General features: G+C 40.7%; 1 protein-coding gene across 15 annotated transcripts in view; it reads left to right on the top strand.

Moving 5' to 3' along the window:
• Positions 1-22,272, top strand: part of LOC122553704 (alpha-(1,6)-fucosyltransferase) — a 759,328-nt gene that overhangs the window by 482,222 nt on the left and 254,834 nt on the right. The window contains exon 1 of one of the 15 annotated variants that reach the window (XM_043697914.2): positions 14,214-14,276. The exons of the other annotated variants lie outside the window; for them this stretch is intronic. The gene's annotated coding sequence lies outside the window, so the exon portion shown is untranslated. Of the gene's footprint in view, positions 1-14,213; positions 14,277-22,272 lie in introns of those variants that run through there. 15 annotated transcript variants of the gene reach the window in all.

Here is a 22,272-nt window from a genome sequence, read left to right on the forward strand (position 1 = left end):
GAATCAACATAGGGAAAAGGAAATAATGTTTATCCAATCTTTTTGAATTCTTTGAAGGAGTAACATGTACTGTACTTAGATTTCCAGAAGGCATTTCACAAAGTGTCACATCTAAGGTTATTGCAGAAATCCATAGCTTGTTGTGAAAGTGAATATATTAGCATGGATATAAGATTGGCTATTAGAGGGGAAGCATGAACAGGATCATTATTGGATTGGTAAGATATAATGAACGTTGTACCACAGAGATCAATGCAGAGGTCTCAACCTTTTACAATATATGTAAATGACTTGAATGAAGGGGCAGTGTATGGTTGCTAAATTTGTCCCTGACACACAGACTGATAGGATAGGAAAGTTAACACTGGGGGAAGAGAAGAAGCAAATGATCAAAATGATTAGAGATTCCAGAGAAACCGAGGAAACTAGAGGTTCAAGTGCATGAATCACAAGGTTAGAATGTTGATGCAGTAAGTAATTAGGAAGGCTAATGTCATTGTTGATTGGAAAGAGAATTGAATACAGAAGTAGGAAGGTTAAGCTTAATTATACAGGCCATCACTGCAACTGTATCTGGAATCCTGTGCATAGTGTTGGCCTCCTTATTTCAGGAAGGATGTGAATGTGTTTGAAGCAGTTGAGATAAGATTTACAAGACTAATACCTGGAATAGCCTGCTTGACTTGCAAAGAAACGTTGACAGTCTACTTTATCCAGTCCAGTTTGAAGAGTAAGAGGCGAGATGATTGAAACATCCTGAAGGGTTTTGACAGGATACATATGGAAAGGACATTTTCCTCTTTGAAGGATCGAACTAGGAGTCACTGTTTAAAAAAACAAGGTCAGCCCAGTAAGGGCAGGGGTGAGGAGGAATTCTTTCAAGCAGGTTGTGAGCCCTTGGAACTCTTTCTTGACAAGTGGGGGAAATGGAATCATTGAATATTTTTAAGGTCAAGGTAGATAGTTGGATTCTTGATAAAGGTAGGGAGGTTGTCATGGATAGGCAAGAATGCGGAGTAATCAGTTCAACCACGATCTTATTGAATGACAGAGTAGGCTCAAGGGCTGGAGTGGCCTACTCCTGCTCCTCTTTCCTATATTTTGTCTCTGTTATTTTATTTATTAACCTCAAACATGCATTTCCTTTTTTCTTGGTCTAAAGGATCTGATCATTTTAATGAATTTTTGATCTTTAATGAGTAATTTTTAAAAAATCTTGTTTCTTCATTGTAATTTCCTGTTTACATCACTCCATTGAAGAAGTAAGGGTATCTTCTCCTGAACAAGGTGGGTCTTCATTATAACATGGTTCGATGCACTGCAAACGTCCTTTAAATATGAGGGTCTCGTACACCTCTGAAAAGAAATGAATATTCATGTCAAAATTCATTTTGAAGGTGAAAAATAGGAGAAAATAGTTTTTCTATTAACACAATCCAGCTACAGCATTCACATATCAATGGACTTCCACTGTAATTCTTTTGAGCCGGTCAAGAACCAGTGAGTTCAGGCTTAGTATTGTTCATGGAAATGATTCATTAATGTCTTTCTTAGGTACATAACCAGAGGAACTGTTAGTGATGAGTATGCTCATTCATAGCAGACAGATGAGTAAACCTGTTTCCAATTCAATATTGGTATTTCCCCTGTGTTTTTTTTCTATTGGTGCTAATTGGCACTGCTGTCTCTTCGGTTGTCATATAGTTCTATATCTAACCCTCCAGCTGCTTTTCTATTGTGCCACTGGTAAGTAATCTTAAGGTCCCATGCTGTCAACAACAACAGTGCACCTTCTGAACCTTTGAAGGTTGGAGTCTTGCTTCTATCTCCTTCTGAAAATTCACAAACAGGACCGTGCAGGCTGACCCATTGCTTCAGCCTACTCCTGCCCCATGGAGCTCATCTCTTCCAACCTTGACTCTGTCTTTTCCCCCTGGTTCAGTCCCTGCCCATGTCCATTTGTGATTCCTCTGATGCTTTACGCCTGTTTTGGAATTTCTGGTTTGCAGGCTGCAGCCGCCACCTCTTTACCATGGACGTGCAATCCCTTTACAAGTGCATCCCTTGCCAGGATAGTCGCATGGCTCTCCACTTCTTCTTGGAGCAAAGTCCCCACCCACCACCACCCTCCTCCACTTGGTCCTCACCCGAAACAATTTCTTATTTAACTCCTCCAGTTTTCTTCAGGTGACCCGTGGATACTTGCCTGGGCTCCAGTTAAACCTGTCTCTTGTGGGGTACGTGGAACATTCCTTGTTCCAGTCCTATTCCGGACCCCACCCATAACCCTTTCTCTTGGTGCTGCTTTCCTATCTCATCTAGAAGTGGAGAAGTTCATCGATGTTTGCTTCCAATTTCCATTCAGCCCTCACTTTCACCTGGTCAATCTCTGACTCCTCCCTTCCCTTCTTCGACAATTCAGTTTCCATTTTTGGAGATAGACTGACCACTAATATTCACTGTAAACCCACTGACTCCCACAGCCACCTGCACTATACATCCTCGCACCCTGCTTCCTGTAAAGATGCCATTCCATTCTCCCAGCTCCGCGGTCTCTGTTGCATGTGTACCAATGAGGACAACTTTGATAAGGAAGAGTCCAAAATGTTCACCACCTTCCTCAACTGAGGATTCCCCAGCACCATTGTCGACCAGGCCCTCAGCCAGATCTGACCATCTCCTGCAGTTCTCCCCTCATCCCCTGTCTTCCCTCCCACAACAGCGATAGGATTCCCCTTGTCTTTACCTACCATCCCACCAACATCCACATCCAGAAGATCATCAGCGAGATGTTACACCAGACGCACATTTCCCTTCTCTTCCTTGTCCACATTCTGCAGGGACCATTCCATTGGACACCCTGGTCTACTCTACCTTCACTCCCAACACCCTCCCACAGACCTACGGTACCTTCCCCTACAACTGCCAAAGGTGTAACACCTGCCCATTACCTTTTCCCTTCTCTGGATCCAAGGACCCAAACATCTCTTCCAGGTGCAGCAGCACTTTACCTGCACTTCACACAATCCAGTCAACTGTATTTGCAGCTTGCAATGTGGTCTCCTCTATATTGGGAAAATGAAGCATAGATTGGATGGCTGTTTCACAGAACATCTATGTTTTGCTCGCAAAAAAGATTCTGAGCTCCCAGTTGCCTATCACATTAACACACAACCCTGTTGCCTGGCCAACATCTCTGTCTCTGGCTTGCCACAGTGTTCCAGTGAAGCTCAGCGCAAGCTGGAAGAATAACACCTTATTTTCTACTTGGGAACCCCGCAACCCTTCGGACTCTATATAGAATTCAATAATTTGAGAGCCTGAACTCTCCCATGCCCTAGCCCCCGATCCCCACTAGCCAGGCCTTGTTATCACATAGGAGAAGGGCTAATGCCCGAAACATCGATTCTCCTGTTCCCTAGATGCTGCCTGACCTGCTGCGCTTTTCCAGCAACACATTTCCATCTCTTGTTATCACATAGTCTGCCATTACACACTACCTATCGTTAGCCACTAACAGTCTTCATTAACAGTTATTCACTCTCCTAGAGAGATCATTATCCACTCCATTGGCTGTTCACCTGTGCTTCTCGCTCTTTGAACTCTATCCCAAACTATCGTTTACCCCTTACCCTCGCCCTCATGCCATCTCCTTATCTTCTGCATATAAACCGCCATTTTCCTAGCTGCTATCAGTTCTGAGAAAGGGTCACCAGATCTGGAATGTTAACTCTGATTTTTCTTCACAGATGCTGCCAGACCTGCAGAGCCTTTCCAGCAACTTCTGTTTTCGTTTCTAAGTAGGAAGGACTTGTCTGGTTATGTATCGCACAATTGGAACACTGTTTAGTCTTGGTATTTGATTAACTTCTCACATCCAACCCCCAATTAGAGCTCATACCCACTCTCTGAAAATGATTCCCCACACCCTTCTGATCCAGTACTGCCTCAATCTGACTACCAAGTCCCAGTCCAACATCCACTTCCTCATTCAATGCAGCCTCGGGCACACTCACTACTCGCTAACCCTGTTGAAAGGCTTGAGATCTCTAAGTATGTGTGCAGATACAACAGCTGAGAGGGATGGGAGTCCTTTGTGTTGTTCCACTGCCTGATCCCTCTGGGATCACTTTGCTGCGGCTTTGTTATTCCAGACCAGATCAAACACCCTGACTGCAAGGCTTCAAAAAGATAAGTAGACAATAATCTGAGCAATTGTCAGCATTGGAGACTGCATCTTCGTCTATTGGAAAACCCACCCTGCCATAATGTGGGACAATACAACAGTCAATGTGCACACAGCAAAAGTAAATGATAAAACTGACTAGAGTATAGGGGTCATCCTGCTATAATGTGTGTTTCGTTAACATGAATTCGCTGTAACGTGATTGACAAATTGGGGACACCGTTTCTAAAGCACAATCTTTTAAAATGTGTGTTGGCTGTAAAGTGATTACATCACCAAAACTCAGTGCTGTTTCTAAAGCACCATTTTTCTACAATGCCAGGGTGCACCAAGAACACAACCATCACGTTATAGAAGAATCTGTGTGTGATGTTGGTTGGTGGGCTACTTTTCACCTTAACGTTGGAAGAAATGTCCTGCTCATGTTTGATTCCTGCCTGCAGACCACTGTCCAGTTGAGTAGCTAAATGTGACCCTTGATAAACAATTGCCCCAAATGCCATCAGCTCATGAATGTGCAGTACAGGAGCATCATCCTGGAGTATGCATTCAAGCCTCTGGAAGGCAACTTGAGTCCACAACCTCCTTGTTCAAATTATGGAGCTCGCATTGTTTTACCTCTGGCATTTTGTTAACACAAGCAGTTTGAATATATTAATTTTTCACAACAGGCAGGTTATTGAGCCCTGCTTATTCCTGTACATTTGCTGCACCCTGACTTCAGTTGATTGGATAGAAAAACCAAAATGGCCAAGCCAGTGCATCATTGTCACACTCTTTCTCAAAATACCATCCATTGGCTTAATGTTCGGTGACAAGCGCTTGTCAGTTAATTACTTCCCTTATGGGATAGGTGTCCAGAATTAACAATTGAACCCACACTGATGGAAAGACCGTAAGCTGGGCTGATTCAGATCTCTTTAGTATTGGCCAGGATGGATCAGAATGAGTTTGTGCTGAGTTAATCGTTGGATGCAAGATTCTGAATTTTCTGTTCTTTTCAATCACAAACATGCGAACAGATTAATTACACAGAGGGTTGGGCTCATGAGGTTGTAGTGGCCTGTTTCAGAATTCAGTTACTTGAATCTGTGGCGTTTGACATGGATTGATGGCTTTCGCGGGCTGTGTCTCTTGGTGCAGGGTGATTGTTCACATGAGAAAAAGCTGAACTTTCCATATTTAAGACTTGTGTAGCAGGCGTGTTGGTCTCAGTCTGGGGAAGGTGAAACATTGACTTTGGAATAGTTCTATAAGCATGTGCTGTTCAAACAGAATGGAGATATGTTATACTGATGATAACTAACTGATCACTCTACTGACGCTATCTGTTTGTAACTGTGTGTGATTCCAGTACTTGCACAGACCTACCAGCATATTGTCGGTTTTGCTGCCAGCTGCAGGCAGCTTAGCCCAGGCTGTTTAACGATCTGTGCTGTCAGAAGGAGTGTGCAAATCTGTTGGCCATGCTCCTTTGAATTATCCGATTACCTTCAATCTGTAAACCAACTTGTTGATGGATTTTTGTTTTTTTGAAAATCGAAAACCTTTTTTTCAAAGTAACATGTATAATTTTTAGCGCACCAAATTTATGTGTCATTCTTTGTTAACAGGCATGTGATATTTTGTTTCAAAAGCAATGTATCATTTAGATCTCAGTCCTTATTTTCCACTGAGCCACAGAGAAGAGGACAAAGCAGTTTTTGTCACTTCTAATAAATGTCTGGAGTTTTCACCATGCCTGGTCTGTAAATTTAATTCTTTATGCAGCCAGTTGGCCATTCTTTTTGCTTTCTTCTGCGTTTAATTTTGCTTATGAATTGGACGTGATTTCAGATACTCAAGTAAGCTACTGATGAGTCACACTTCCATTGCGTTGTGGGGCAATTCCTTCTCATTATGGTAAAACTCTGTGAAATTTGAAAGACATATTAATTTTGGTACCATGTTGATAAAGTTGAGAAATGCAGATGAGAGTTGTCAAGTCATTCCACTATACTTTGAGACTCAAGACAATCAAACCTATTCATTTCTTTCTATTCCGCACATTGAAGAGCAGTGGGTTATATTGGAAGAGAATTTCAGAGGGCCCAAGTGTCCTGACAAAAGATCTGTTCATGGATTAGGTTAGGATCAGTGATGTGCTAGACAACGGGCAAGCATTTTCCAGAAAAGCCAGATTGTTCCTCTTTTACATCAACCTGAGGGATGGAATGTGAGAGAGCTTTTGAGATTTTGCTGTATTCCACATTGTCAATTAGATTGACCAATATTAAATTTCAAAGCCTTTCACAACTTCTCATCAACAATTTCTGTCGTTACTGTGAGAAAGTTAATTTTTTCAATACATATTAGCCAACATTAGTAAATATCTATTGGATGTAAGGTTTGTTCAGTGCAACCGATGGTAGTTATGAATCACTTAAAGACGAGCAAGCATACACATTCAAAATCTATATAAATCTGCCCTAGTTGACCATCTCATTTTCTCTCCATTCAGCTAAAGGTCACCATGGCCTTTTGCATCGCACCCTCATTATTCCCTCAACTGGTAACTGCAAAGGCAGAAATAAAAAAGAGGAAAATGACTGGTAATACTCGGCATGCCACTCCCATCTGTGGAGCGACAAAACCGAGTTAATGTTTCAGGTCTATGGCCTTTAAGAACAGATTAGCTGGTCAGCTGTGTATTCCTGTTTGTGAAATGCTTGAGTGCAGAACAGTTGCTGCAGTTAGATGAACAACTGCTTCTTGCAGCCCAGAGGTGATGCACTGTTGGAAGTACTTTGCAGTGTTTCTGTTTGGTAAGACATCATGGAAGTTTTATTCTGGTGTTTTAAAAATGAGAAAGAATAATAGGAAGTCAGGCAAGTCATACTGCAGTACCATATGTAGGTGCTGTGCCTCGTGGTATGGGGGTTTCGTCTAGTTTTGGTAAGCATCAATGATTGTGCTTTATGTCAAGATGGAAGCTATTGTGTCAGTACATAATCCACATTGGTTTATTACTTATAAAAGAATGCTGCTTAAATACATCAGGATGTCAGTCAGTGACACTTGACTGCAGCAGGGGGCTATGAATCGTCGTTTTCATATTCTCACTGAAATAAGAAGCTGTGGCAATTCAGTGGCACAGCTTGATGCAGTGCTCTAAATTATAGAGGTCAGGATAAATCATGATAGAGTACCAGCCCTGTCTGAGTTTAAACTGTTTACCTCATGTGCTCCACAAGCTTCCAGCTGGATTATCTCCACTTTCCTCTGGTATTAAGTGGGTAGAGATGCAACTGGCTGGGTATCTTTTGAATTGTTCAAGTTTGCAATTATAGCTATTAGCTGAATTATAAGGATTATTATAACTAATTTTAAAACAAACATTATGATTTACAGATATATATTTATCTGTGCTGCAGTCCTGTAGAACTATACACATGTTTAAGCTATGGGTTAATCATTGTTTTCTGTGCAAGAATAGGTCTAGGCAGAGAATTTCGATGTTAGAAATTATCTTCCTTCCTAACTGGCACAATTTTCTAATGACTTGTCATTTAAGGGCTCCGTGAAATGTATATTACGCTTAATAAATATTTTTATAGTGTAATTGAATGACCTTCTTCATTAGGATAATTGGGATTTTGATTGACAGTTGTTTGAAACTAATTAGATCTAATGGTCTGGCTACCTTATTACACACACCAACTGCAGGCAAAGGTCTCTTTGCTGTCCTCGTTGAAATGCCACGCAAGAGACTCCACTACTGTTTAAAATCCAAGATACCAGAATCACACCAGCCTTGGGGTGCAGTGGTTATTGGAGCAGAGTGATGAGAGTTCTCTGCATCTAATGAGTTGAACCTTTCGTCCTTCAGAATAATCAAATGACAAAAAGTCACTGAAGCAATAGGAGTAAGTAACCATTTTGTATACGTAAAGAAATAAATTATTGCCCAATGGTTGGGATGTCTAAGCCTTGGAGACAAGGTGTGAGTGTTTTCCTAAAGGTGATCAGTTTGATGCTTTTAAATAACTGCTTCACAATGTCTGGAGAGATGTAAAAATTCCTCCATTCTCCAGGTGAATCAATTTCCCATCACAGCATTGTTTTCACTCCTACTCCAGAGAAATATGACATCTTCGAGAGAACTTTATGCACTTTATCCCCAAATTCTGTATTCAGGTTTGTGTTTTTAATGCTTTTATATATAAAAAAAATTGGTTCCAAAGTCTGACCACCAAGGCTGCATTGATCCTTTATCTCCAGTTGTCCAAAAAGCAATAAGATTTTATCTTGCTGACCTGCAACTTAGACAATATAGAGCTATTGAGACCTGCAGGGCATTCATTTTGAGCATTGATGTTTCAGTATTCACTGTCAATTTCCTTCACCAATTTGCTAGATTTACCGAATTTCAGTTCCACCAGGTATGCTGTGATTTGAGCTCTCAATCTCTGACCCATGAGTTCAGTACTGTAACTACTATACTGCTGTAATCATAAAGATAATAGTGCTAAATGGTCAATGTTGGTCGGTCCATAAAGCCTGATTGTCCCTCCAGTTTCAGTTGGTCTTTACAAGTGACAGCAAGATAGGTCGTCAAATCAGCTGTTCATCACCTCCACATTTACAGTGTTAGAGCTTCCAACCAAGTTACTGCATCACTAATCCTTTGGCAATTCCAGAAATGACAGCAAGTGCTGGACGCAGCAGGTCTGGCAACGTTTGTCGAGAGGGAAACGGTTGATGTTTCGAGTCGAATATGACTCTTTAGAACTGAAGAAACTGAATGTTTGCTGAGTTTTACATCTTTGAAAGGGGGGAGTGGGTGGGATTATCAAGGACAAATCCTGGGATTGCGTGCAGGGAGGGGGAAGATTAGATGGCAAGTATGTCATGGGATAAAAAGCAAAGGGAGCAGCAATGATTGTCATTAATAATTAAAGCATTTGTCCAGAATATGTGAATCACAGAACAAGGAACAGTCCTGCTTGAAAGTTACAACATTTAGAAACAAGATTCAGACATGGCAAAAGAAAAGCATCTACCTCACTGACGCTGTAAAATCTGCTGAGTTTCTGCAGCTCTTTTTGTTTCTTTATTTTAATTAACCACATCTGCAATATTTTGTTTTTACTTTAATGAAATGAGAAATATCAGTAAAGGTCATAGAGTCATAGAGATGTTCAACACAGAGCCAGACCCTTTCAAGGAGTTATGAACCTGCACCCCAAGGTCGCTTTGTTCAGCAACACTCCCTAGGACCTTACCATTAAGTTTACACGTCCTGCTAAGATTTGCTTTCCCAAAATGCAGCACCTCACATTTATCTAAATTAAACTCCATCTGCCACTTCTCAGCCCTTTGGCCCATCTAATCAAGTTTTCATTGTAATCTGAGGAAACCTTCTTCGCTGTCCACTACACCTCCAATTTTGGTGTCATCTGCAAACTTACTAACTATACCTCTTATGCTCACATCCAAATCATTTATATAAATGACGAAAAATAGTGGACCCAGCACCGATCCTTGTGGTACTCCACTGATCACATGCCTCCAGTCTAATTCACCAAAAATACACATTGCCAAAGTAACATGTATTAGATTTTTTTTGGATTATTCATCACCCCAGTCTCTTGTGGAGCCCGGTTCTTTCAGTAAATCTTTGACTGGGCAGCTGTTCAGAGTATAATACAAAACCTTTTCAATTACAATACAATTCATTGAATTATAAATCTTCTGTTACTTCTCAGTATGACTTAGATTAAAAAAAACCCTGAGCCTATTATAGAAACTGGGTATCTTGCACCTCTGAACCATATAAATCCAAGGAAAGAGAAATTGTTGCACAGAATTAGGAAGATTGATTGTAATTTGTATCAGTGATAAAATTTAGGTGCCCAGAAACTGAATGCCAATCCAGGTATTAGCTTTATTTTGTCAGTCTACTTGCCAAGAATGATTTGGGGCATTGGCCATCTGAGGCGAAGCTAAGGTAATGAAAGTTGAGCTTGATTTATATTTTTGTCTGATATTGTCAAGCAAGGCACAAAAACCACTCGACTGTATGGAGGCAGCAGCAATAATGGACTCACTGGAAGTGAAAAGAAACATAAGGAATGTGACCATTCTGCATTGTCACCCAACTGAGAGAGCACGTTTGCTGCTTGGAATATTGCATGCAATTCTGGTCTCCTTCCTATTGGAAAGATGTTGTGAAATTGGAAAGATGTTGTGAAACTTGAAAGGGTTCAGCAAAGATTTGCAAGGATGTTGACAGGGTTGGAGGATTTGAGCTATAGAGAGAGGCTGAATAGGTGGGAGCTGTTTTCCCTGGAGCGTCAGAGGCTGAGGCGTGGCCTCATAGAGGTTTATAAAATTATGAGGGGCATGGATTGGGTAAATAGACAAGGTCTTTTCACTGGGTAGGGGAGTCCAGAATTAGAGGGCGTAGGTTTAGGGTGAGAAGGGAAAGATATAAAAGAGATGTAAGGGGCAACTTTTTCACGCAGAGAGTGGTGCATGAATAGAATGAGCTGCCAGAGGAAGTAGTGTAGGCTAGTATAGTTGCAGCATTTAAAAGAGATCTGGATGGGTATATGAATAGGAAGGGTTTAGAGGGAAATGGGCCGGGTGCTGGCAGGTGGGACTAGTTTGGGTTGGGATATCTGTTCGGCATGGACGAGTTGGACCGAAGGGTCTATTTCCATGCTGTACATCTCTATGACTCTGTGTTGAATCTTGGGGGCATGTAAATCCATGCCTTTGAACTCTAATGGAGGAATTGAGGGCGTTGTACTTGAGTTAAACCAAAATTCTCTCATTCAGGGTCCGGAATGTTTTATTTGTGCTTTTTGAGGGAGTTAGCCATTGAGACAAAAGTTCAGATCATCTTGAGGCGACATTATATTTCTTCAAGCAAATAGGAATTGTGTTCCAACTTTGAGAGATCTTAGATGGCTACAACTCCATACTTTTAGAAAGCATCTGCTTTCACCTGATGGCAAGTGTGTAGTAGTATGGGATTATGTCCCGTATTCTTTCAAAATTGACCTCAGAGCCGCAGGATGCTGTCACTGTAAACATCGGGCAGGCAGAGGAACAATTCTCCAGCTACCTTCAGGTAAAAAGGTGTAGAAATCTTGGTATAAAGATACTCATGCTTTGTTTTCAAGTGCTATTCTTAGTCAGTTACCAATGTGTTATCTGTGTCGAAGTAAATGAATACAACTCCTTGAAAAGAAAGGGTGTTTTAGCCATCAGTGCGGGCATGTATAGCTTGGTCTTATGATTTAAACCTTCCATTAGAGAGTTTTGAACAGCAATAGAACATTTGGTCCATCAGGCTTATTCTGCCACTCAGTTAGATTATGGCGGATCTGCACCTGACTGCAAACAAAACATTTAGGCAGAGTTCTCTCATGGATTTAAAATAAAAGATTAAGCATGAAATCCTTTGAGGTTGTGCCTTTAGATTTGGCCCTAGCCTTCAAACTTTACATCTTAATGTGGTTTAGGAAGCACCAGGTTTCAGGACAGCAGTTGAGATTGAGAAACCCAATCCATCTCGAGAGCAGTTAAACATTGTACAGCTGAAAAATCTTGGGATGGAGATCAACAGCAGCACTGGCCCGCATACAGGGTATTTCCTCTTTAAAGCGGACGCTACTTGTGTGTGAAAGTGCGATCATTGAATGAAGAGAAATCAAGAAGTAACTTCTTTTCCTTTCGTATTTGCATGGGGACTTACAGTTTTGGAGCCTTCTGATTGTGAGAGAGGCAGCAATGCATCTGCACATTCGAAAGCAAGCAAAAGAATGTTTCCCCTGATAAAAATATGCAGCAAAAAATCCAATGACCTACACAAAATTGTCGTCTTAGTTAAAGTGTCATTAATTGTAATAATATTTTGACTTAGCTGAGATGACATAGAGACTCAGAAGTACAGCCCCAAATTATAGAGGCATAGAGTTATTCAGCACGGAAACAGACCCTTCGATCCCACCAGTCCATGACGACCATAATCCCAAATTAAACGAGTCCCACCTGCCTGGGCTTGGCTCAAATCCCTCCAAACATTTCTTATACATGTCCTTATCTAAATGTCTTTTAAAAGTTGTCACCATACTCTCATCCACCATTTCCTCTGGACGTTCATGCCACACATGAACCACTCTCTGTTTCAAAAAAAAATGCTGCTCAGGTCCCTTGCAAATCTATCTCCTCTCACCTTTAAAATATGCCCCTAAAACTTGAAATCCCCCACCATAGAGAAAAGACACCTGCCATTCACCTTATTGTACCACTTATGGTTTTGTAAACTTCTATCAGGTCACCCCTTAGCCTCATGCTCCAGTGAAAAAAGTCCCAGCTCTCCTTATAACTCCAATCCTCTATTCCTGGCAACATCCTGGTAAATCTCTTCTGAACCTTGTAACGTAGGAGCATCTCATTCCAATCCATGAATATTTTAACAAAAATGTCAAGTTTTGGAACCCAGAAGAATGATCTAGCATTTGATAATTAATCACGGATAGTTCTGGTGTACCTTGCTGCTCAGCTCTTTGAAAACATGGATGCCTCCAGTTATTATGCCATACAACAAAATTGCATCAGTTTTGTGAGCTGTTCCGAATGCGCTAAAGAGGCAAGGCACCTTTTTCCAAATCTGGTTATTTCACTGTGAGGGATAGGGAGAAACACAGGTATACAAGACTACACGAGTGCTGGAAAATAGGATTAATCTAGATGGGTGTTTGTTGACCAGCATGGAAGTGATGGACTGAAGGGCCTATTTCCCTGCAGTAAAGACTGTGACTTTGACTGTATTTCCAAACTTTTTCTTAACAAAATGGGAACCTTCGCATTTTTGGAAAGATTTGGTTTTTTGATTGATTCACAGAGAGGTCATGAACCCAGCTATCTTGGTGCTTTATTATGTTTACCCCGCCTGGCCTCCATTTGAACCCAAACTCAAACAGCAGTTATTACAATCTTCGCTGTAAAATTATACGAGCCAACTATTGTCGGTAGAGTACAACGTGGTCCCGTTTTTTATTTAGAAGTAACTGAAATTGTCTCTTCAACACAGTTCTTATGGAGCAAAACCGAGAGTCATCATTTTCATATGGATGTGGGCCCAAGGCACACATGCAATTGCTTGTGAAGGGTTGGTGTGGAAACGTGCCATCAGAACAACAAGTCCACATCGACTCTTCGAAGAGCATCCCACCCTCTCTCTGTAACCTTACACCTCTCATGGCTAAGCCACCTAGCCTACACATCCTTGGATACTGGGCAATTTAGCACAGCCAGTCAGCCCGGCCGGCACATCTTTCGACTGTGAGAGGAAATCAGAGCACCCGGAGGAAACCCATGCAGATACGGGGAAAATGTGCAAACTCCACACAGACAGATGCCCGAGGGTGGAATTAAACCTGGGTCCCTGGCGCCGTGAGGCAGCAGTGCTAACCACAGCTGGTGAGCTACATGGAAATGGGAATTATTTTGTTCAGGCCCAAAATTCAATTTAATCTGATTTCCATCAATTGTCTATTGAAGGAGTAGTGTTTTGCATTAATTAGTGCAAAATAAATATTCTGTAAATTTACAATGTTACTGTCAGTAATGGATTGTCTACTTTATACATCCATTTACTTAAATGTCACTGCAACTTATGTCCATGTTGCCCTGTTATTTTATGTCTGAATTGTTCTGTGCTAGAAATCAACATGAGTCACGATAATTAATTCAGGAAAACATATTATTAACTGTGGGTTTTTTGATTAAAAATAAATTTGGCAATCAATGCTGTTTGTTTGTGAGAAGTGAAATGACAAAGCAGGAAATAGCTGCACGGTGTGCTTTGATGAGGTACCCGCCTCTATTTCAAGGAGCTCAGAGGACTGGTGTAGATTCTGAGAACAGTTACAAGCGTTGTTTGTAGAATTTCTTAAAGAGGTGTTAACCAGTGTAGTGAGTGTCACAGCACAGGATGTAGCAGGATGCTTGCTGATGTGATCAGTAGCACACTTCCTTTGAGCAGCAGACAGCTTCAGCAAGCTGAACTCAGGGAAAGTCGCTGTGGAAAAAAAAGGTAAACTATTTTAATGATCCTTGGTGTAGGTCTGCTTCAAAAGTATCCAGTTACAGGGAGCAGCTGAACTCAGAACAAAATGAGGAATATTCCATAGGATGAATTCTGCAATTCAGAAGAGTTCAGTGTTTCTAATCTGGGTGCTGTCGATATTGCTTGCAGTTTATATAAATTGATGGTCTTTGCTTGCCTTAGTCTTCCCCTAATATCATTAACATCATCCAACTTATTTTGCAATAGTAACGACAAAATTTGAATGAGAGGGAAAACTAGAGAAACTACCAGGCTAATGTTTGTGACTCTACATATTCAGCAGTGTACCAACTGTCTGCTGGTTTATGTTAAGTATGATTGGTTGCAGAATAATGTTCTGGGCAAGGTATCATCTCACAAAAAGGCATGCACAGAACCAGTTTTTTTTCCCCCTCTACCTATGTAGAAGCCAGCATGACAGCATGTCGCCTCGTTCGGTCCACTTCAAAGTGGTTTCCTAAATAGTAGTTGCCAAAAAGGATTTACATTTGTTAGCTCATTCATTGCAGGTTTTTCTGCTATCAGTATTCTTTTAGGACTACATGCTGATTTCTGCATTCACCTTGAGTAGCATGACACTGAAACTTCAGTGATCATGCATTTTTTTTTTTACTTTGAAATGAGTTTGCAGATGATGGGCAAGGTAGATCATGGCGTGTGAGACACTCGACAGCTTGCCAAATATTTGTACGGAAGTGAGTATTGTGGTTGTGCAGGTGGTTCACAAACAGTTGCGATTTCATCCAGGAGCCATGTTTTCCTTTGAGATGGAATTTTACCGTCCTCACTTCCTTTCCAAGACTTTTGAGGTTTATGGATAGAGTAAATCCAAATTAGAAATAATGTGGTGAGGATGCAAGGAAAGGGAGGATTGTATTTTGTGCCATTTTTACTGTGATCTGTTCAGGGACGTTTTGTGACTCAGCATATAGATTTGCTCTGGCGTTTGCAATCACCCGGAGCAGCTACCTTGTCACAGAGGGATTTCATATGTAGTTGTTAGGGCCTTTATTTGAGTCAAGGGGATTCAGTTCAGGCATGAATCCTGAACATTGATGCATTTGTGTGTCCGTGTGTGTTGTCCACACTTGTGTGTGATTTTCTGGTTTATAATGAGTGTGAGCATCCCACCCAACCTATTAGAACTTTAAGGGGGCCATGTATCAGAAGCTAAGATGTAGGCATGCAATCCTGCTTCGAGTTAAAAGGGGTGCCAGGCAATAGGAGGTTTGCAGGTGTTGCAACTCCAACCTTACATGCTCAATTTTTTTTAAGAAAGGGAGATCTGAACCTGCTCGTCAGACAAATATCAGTACAGGAAATCTTTACCTAGCAATCACTTCCAATGTCAAACTGAATTCTCATTTGGGACGGGTATGGCTTGAAAAGGAAGATTCGGTATGAATTTGTTAATTTCCAGTTATATCTGACTAATCTGATTGCGACTTCAAAGAATTTAATGATGGTTGTGGAGTGGCTGTGTGCATGGACTTTCATAAAATATTTCAGTACCTCCTAACAGACATATTCATCTCATGGAAGCACATGGTACGAACTGGATGGTGGTACTATTGGTGTACAGTTGGCTAATGCATGGGACGTGGAGGATAACGGTGTGAAGGTGGAGCGAATAGTACAGTAATGGCATGAAGGTCAATGTTTTACTCATCCTGAAAACATTTTTTGTATTTGAGTGCACGGGATGCAATTTTTGAAGTTTGTACATGATTGCAGAAGACGTTTTAGCAACATAGGTCAGAGGTTTTAGGTTAACATGATGGTGTCAGCACTCATCGTTATTAAAGAATGAATCAACGAACTACTCCTCGGACCTTCACACAAATGCATTTAAATTTGACAATCAACAAGTAGTCGTTTAGCTTGCTCCACCTGAATCTTACTGACTCAACATTCAAACACATGAATTGGGTAAAATGGTTTTGCTGAACCAAATACATATCAATATCAGTGCTCGAAAATGTTTTGAACTATCTGTTCAAGGGAGAGATTTTTCACTGTGATAAGTCCAAATTATTAATAAAAATATCTAATGTTGAAAACGTCCCTCACACTGTGTCCAGTTCTTGTCGCCCTGTTACAGGAAGGGTACTATTAAGCTGGAAAGGGTTCAGAAAAGATTTACCAGGATGTTGCTGGGAATGGAGGATTTGAGTTATAAGGAGGGGCTAGATAGGCCGGGACACCTTTTCACTGGAGCGTAGGAGGTTAAGGGGTGACCTTAAAAAGGTTTATAAAGATCATGAGGGATACAGATAAGGTGACTGGTAGATGCCTTTTCCCCTAAAGTGAGTACTTCAAGACGAGGGGGCATAATTTTAAAGTAGAAGGAGAAAGATTTTAAAAAGATGTGAGGGGCACCATTTCTTCCAAAGTGGTTTGCATGTGGAATGAACTTCCAGAGGAAGTAATGCATGTGGATGCAGTTACAATGTTTAAAAGACATTTGGATAAGTACATGAATAGGATAAGTAAGTGAATAAGTGAAATTTGAAGGGATATGGGCCGAGCGCAGGCAGCTGGGACTAGTTTAGTTCGGGATTATGGTCAGCATGGACAGGTTGGACCAAAGGGTGTTTCCATGCTGTATGACTCTGATTCCACAAGTTCCATTTCCCCAGATAGTAAAAAAAAAACTGGAGATTTTATGGCTGTTAAAAATTCAAATGAAAAGGATGTTGTCCACTTCTTTCTGTTTCTTTTACGTTCCTGTCCCCTTGCTCCTTCTCGATGTCCATCTTTCTTCTCTTTTGTTATTTCACTTTCTGTTCATGGCTTTTGTCTTTACACAGAATTTAAAATTCAAACTTACACTTCCTGCTTCTGACTTTGTATCTCTCAGCAATTCATCCATCTGACTGAAAAGTCAAGCCGTGGCTCACTCTCTCAGATCCAGTCCAGGGGCCTACCTGTTCTGGATTCCCAGTGACTGGAAGTTGCTACTCAAAGCCATATGGAAAATTTGTAGGCAGCAGTAAACACAATGAACAGTGAAAGCTATTGTCCATCCCTTTGTCTGCCTAACTGTTAATTTCTCTTTCTTGGCTCGATCTCTTTCAATCCTTCCCTCCCTTACCCCATGTGTTCAGCATATATACCACGTTTTCCTAGCTACTGCCAGTTTGGGAGAAGGTTCACTCAACTTGAAGCATTAACTCAGCTTTCTCTCCACAGATACTGCCAGACTTGCCAAGTTTCTCCAGCAATTTCTGTTTTTGACCCATGACGGCTGTCCATTTGCTACTGATTGCAACATCGAGGATATAGTTAATAGAAGCGTAAACTGTTTTTAATTGGCATCTGCGCAAACCGACAGAACAGACAAACGGATTGAAGATTTTGACTTAGGTGGATAATTGTAGAGTAATGAAGTTTATGGGAAAAATTCATGGAGCAGTAGTTTAATTAAAGTGATGCCATTTTAAGTCGAGTCCAAAAACCAGATGGTGTGGGACTGCATAATCATTAATTCTTCTGGGTTGCTGGGCAAGTTGATGAAGCAATTAAGACAGTGCCTCGAATACTTGTCATTATAAGTAGGAGCATGAGTGAAAGTCAGACTAAATATTTACCAATCTCCATTTAGGACTGCAATATTGTGTACAATTCTGGGCACAACATAGCAGGAATAATGTCAAGGTATCAGTGAGGCTACAGAAATTTACCAGGATGATATAGCAGATGAGTGGGTTCAGTGATAGGGAAAGATTGGAGAAGCTGTGGTTGCCCTCTTTAAAGAAGAACCCTAATTCAAAGTAGTCTTTTGATCCATCACGTCAATCACTAACAGGGTCACGGATTTCTCAAGAAAAAGGCATGTTAGTTGGGTGAGAATGAGAAATAATTTCACCCAGAGTGCTGTTGAAGAGTCTGCAACTTGATACTGAAAAGGCTGCTGGATTCCGAATTCATTGGAACCTTTCAAAGTTAAATTGGACAAGTGCTGGAAGAGCATGCATTTGCAGAATTATGGGCAAAATGCAGGGGGCCTGGGACTAAATTCAAAGAGTCTGTCATATTATGTACTGAGCAGCCTCCTCAGTAACATTAGATGATTATATCAATCCTGAAATTTCTGAGTTGAATGTTTAAATCATTGACTGCTTAAAGTGTCTCTTTGTTAAACAAAAGCATAGAAAATGGGAGCAGGAGTAGGCCATTCTGCCCTTTGAGTTGCACCATTCAAAATGATCATGGCTGATCATCCAATTCGGTACCTTGTTCCCACTTTCTCCCCATTCCCTTTGATCCTTTTAGCCCTAAGAACTATATCTAACACCTTTTTGGAAGCATTCAGTGTTTTGGTCTCGACTGCTTTTCTGTGGCAGAGACTTCCACAGGCTCATCAGTCTCTGGGTGATGAAATTGCTGCTCTGTTGTAGCACTTAATTGTATATAAATAACATGGGATAAAGTGGGAGAACCAGATCCTGGATCCAGCCCTGACGGAATGTAAAGTATGATTGTGACAGTCTCCCAGCTGGCAGCCCCTTTGTACTTTTAGTAAAACAATGAGTGCAGGAAGTTTTGAATGGCCACATTCATCCCGGTGCGGAGGACAGATATTTAGCACAAATAAACAAAATAATATGTACCTGCAAAACTGAACATATTAAAAGCTTCGAAAGTTGTGTGTTTTGTGGACAACAAGATGTATCTTTATATCCAAGCCCCTTAAAGTTAATTATATTTGTTTTAATCATTAACTTTAGCATTTTGATTTGAACTACATTTAAATTTTTGGGTTCTCCAGCCCTCTGAGATCTTTGTGCCTCTCTGGTTATGGGTCTCTTACATAGGCCCAGTTTTCACCCGTCTACTGCTGGAAGCTGTGCCTTAACCTGCCCACGTTGTAAGCACTCGCCAATTGCTTGGTTGGTTGATGTATTGGGGGACTTGTTTGGTAACTACATTGGTGTTCAATGTCTTAACAAAGGAGGAGTGATTGGGATAAGGTACATGAGGTGAAGACAGTCCAAGGATGTTTGTGATGCACCTTGGCTACTCATAAACTCTTCAGAGGGGGTGCAATGGCTTGGTGGTGTTCTCACCGGACTGTTAATCCAGAGACCAAGGCCATGTTCTGGGGACCCAGGTTCGAATGGCAGATGGTAGAATTTGAATTCAACAATTCTATTGTTGATTGTCAGAAAAACCAACCTGGTTCACTAATGTCCTCTCGGGAAAAGAAACTGCCATCCTTACCTAGTCTGACCTACATGTGACTCCAGACCCACAGCAATATAGTTGACTCTTGATTACCCTCTGGCCGACTACGAATGGGCAATAAATGCTGGCCTAGCCAACAATGTCTTCATTCCGCGAATGAATAAAAAGAGAACTTGTTACACAAGAGGAGATATTCAGTTCTATTGAGCAATATGCTTTATCTCATTCTCTCACACAATGCCTCTCCAAATCCCATTTAAATTACTTAGAATATTTAGAATTAGCTTGGATACAGCCTCCACCATTTGTTTGGGTAGAATATCCAGATTCTGATGACTCCCCTGTAGCCAAAGATTTTAAATTGGTGACTTCTCAGCATCCATTCACCAGATCTCTATCTATTCTATCAAAACATTTCGGTGTCTTGAAAACCAAAATTCATCTTATTTGCCCTTAAGACAGTGGTCCAAAATTCATTAACTTCTCCCTCATCCTTGCATGTCTCCTTCTTTTCAGTGTTTATATTTGTTGGATTTGGTGTCAACATTCTCCACATTGTTCCAGCTATGGTCTAACCAGTGACCTCGCTGTTTCTATGTCCTCTGCCTCTGTAAATTAACCCAGACCCCAATATTGCACAGACTGGTGTTTTTGTTTCTACCAATGCATTGGCAGTCATACTGATCTTTGTATTCTGTCATTGATTTCTTCTGTATCCTCAACCTTCTGTATCCTCAAAGATGTGCAAAACTGGAAATGTTTTTAAACGTAATTGCCATGCATTTGGGTTCTTATAAGTTACAATTCTCTTTATAATGACATTATTAAATAAAAACAATGCTTGATTGGCATTTACTCATAGATTTTAATTCCAGTACATTTTGGAGCAGTTTAATTTTTTGTGCCTGACTGAGCATTGTTCAGTTAAGGTGTGCTGTTTTCCATTAGGTTTTGCTCCTCATTGGTTTGTGTATTGGAGGATGCTAGTCAAATGGCAATTAGCTTTGGATGTCTTGTATTAGTTCCTGTCCTAAACCTGAATGTGCATCAACTCAGAGCAATTTCACGCAAGAAGCTGTGGTGCACTTAAAAACAAACTGTAAAGTTTTATTGATGCAACCTATTTTTCATCTCGACAGTTGGCCAGGAGACAAGAAAATACAATCAAATGCAAATGTAAGTCTGATGCAAGCGCAGAATTCCAATTTATGGAACCAGTTACGAAACATAGGATGAGCACCAATCTGCTGAATTTGTGCATTTTTCTTCCCATCGTTTGAGTTACGATGCTTAACATCTCGAAATTCAATGGGGTGAAATGCAAAGATTGTTTTAAGGAGTGGATTGTTTCTGCCTGACATCCAATGATAGCCAATTTGTCTGTCATTTTGGGAGATTAACAAACTTAAAACAGCTCTAGTCATTGGAACATTATTGCACAAAATCATATCCCCTTTACTATTGATGTCTCCCAAGTTATTTCCCATTGCATGCAATCCTAGCTCAATAAATCAGCAAATTATGTGCTGTTCAGAGAAAATCTCAGAGGTCCAACATATCTCTCTGAAAATTGCAGGAGGAAGGATTTGTATTGCAAGCCCTATCCATGAACAGTATATGCCCAATTGTTGTTGAAAACCAAATGAGCCAATAGTTTAATGTAGTGAATTATTTGCATCTTCTGCCAGTTGTAATGCAGCCACTACGGAACATGCAAAAGCATTGTTTTTGTCTGACACCATTAGGCTAACTTAACCAATTAGGTATTCAGTGATTTTCAAAGAATCAAGAAGCACCAAAGTAGTGTTAATTGTACATCTCCTTGTTATAATTGTACCTTTCTTTGGAAATAGAGTCATTGAACAAAAATGAGCTTTAGTCTCATTGGAAATACAAAAGGAAGACTGCCTGTGAAGGAGCATGTTGAAGGTGTGTGATTCAGTTTAAAGAAAGGCTGCAAGTAGAACCCTTGGATAGGTCTTGCTATTCCTCGTTTCCTAATAAGAGAAAGGTGGACTACATTATAGAACATAGAAGAATACAGCGCAGTACAGGCCCTTCGGCCCTCGATGTTGCGCCAATCCAAGCCCACCTAACCTACACTAGCCCACTATCCCCCATATGCTTATCCAATGCCCGCTTAAATGTCCATAATGAGGGAGAGTCCACCACATTCTTGATGTTCAGTTACATTTTCTATTTGACTGTTTGTATTTGGAAATTTGCTTATGTTCCTCATATTTGGAAATTTGCTTATGTTCCTCATATTTGGAAATTTGCTGATGTTCATTGAGATGACTTCATGTTGGTGTCTGTCTGCATTGCTGGTGCCACAGTGCAGCAGCACAGACTTGCATCTTAAATGCATCATGTAAATCTAAAGACAAAAGAAATGCTGCATAGATGCACTTCATCAAAGTACAATGTCAAAGTAGCTGAGGAAAGCATTACAACAAGTGGCTGCAGTAGCCCTAACTATATTTCTTCTTCATAAGCTGTGCGTGGTCTTTTATGATCCATATCAGAGCCACAGAATCTTATGTATGGTAATCTGCTAGAGTGAGAAAGTGCTTCATTCCAATTTTTTTTTGTCGGAGCAACACAGAACTTTGCACTTTCCCAGCTCAGACCATCACTGTAATATAATGACAGTCAATTTTGTTGTGGTTCACATCCTGAGGATGTGGTCTTCAACTATTCAACTGTGTGCAGTCTCAAATTAATGTTAAGTGGATTGAAGAGTGACTCAGATTGGGCAAAGAGTAATTCCTCAGCT

This window comes from Chiloscyllium plagiosum, unplaced genomic scaffold, assembly GCF_037043375.1.
Source record: "Chiloscyllium plagiosum isolate Xiang-an unplaced genomic scaffold, Cpla_swu_hap1 HiC_scaffold_8, whole genome shotgun sequence".
Lineage (NCBI taxonomy): Eukaryota > Metazoa > Chordata > Chondrichthyes > Orectolobiformes > Hemiscylliidae > Chiloscyllium > Chiloscyllium plagiosum.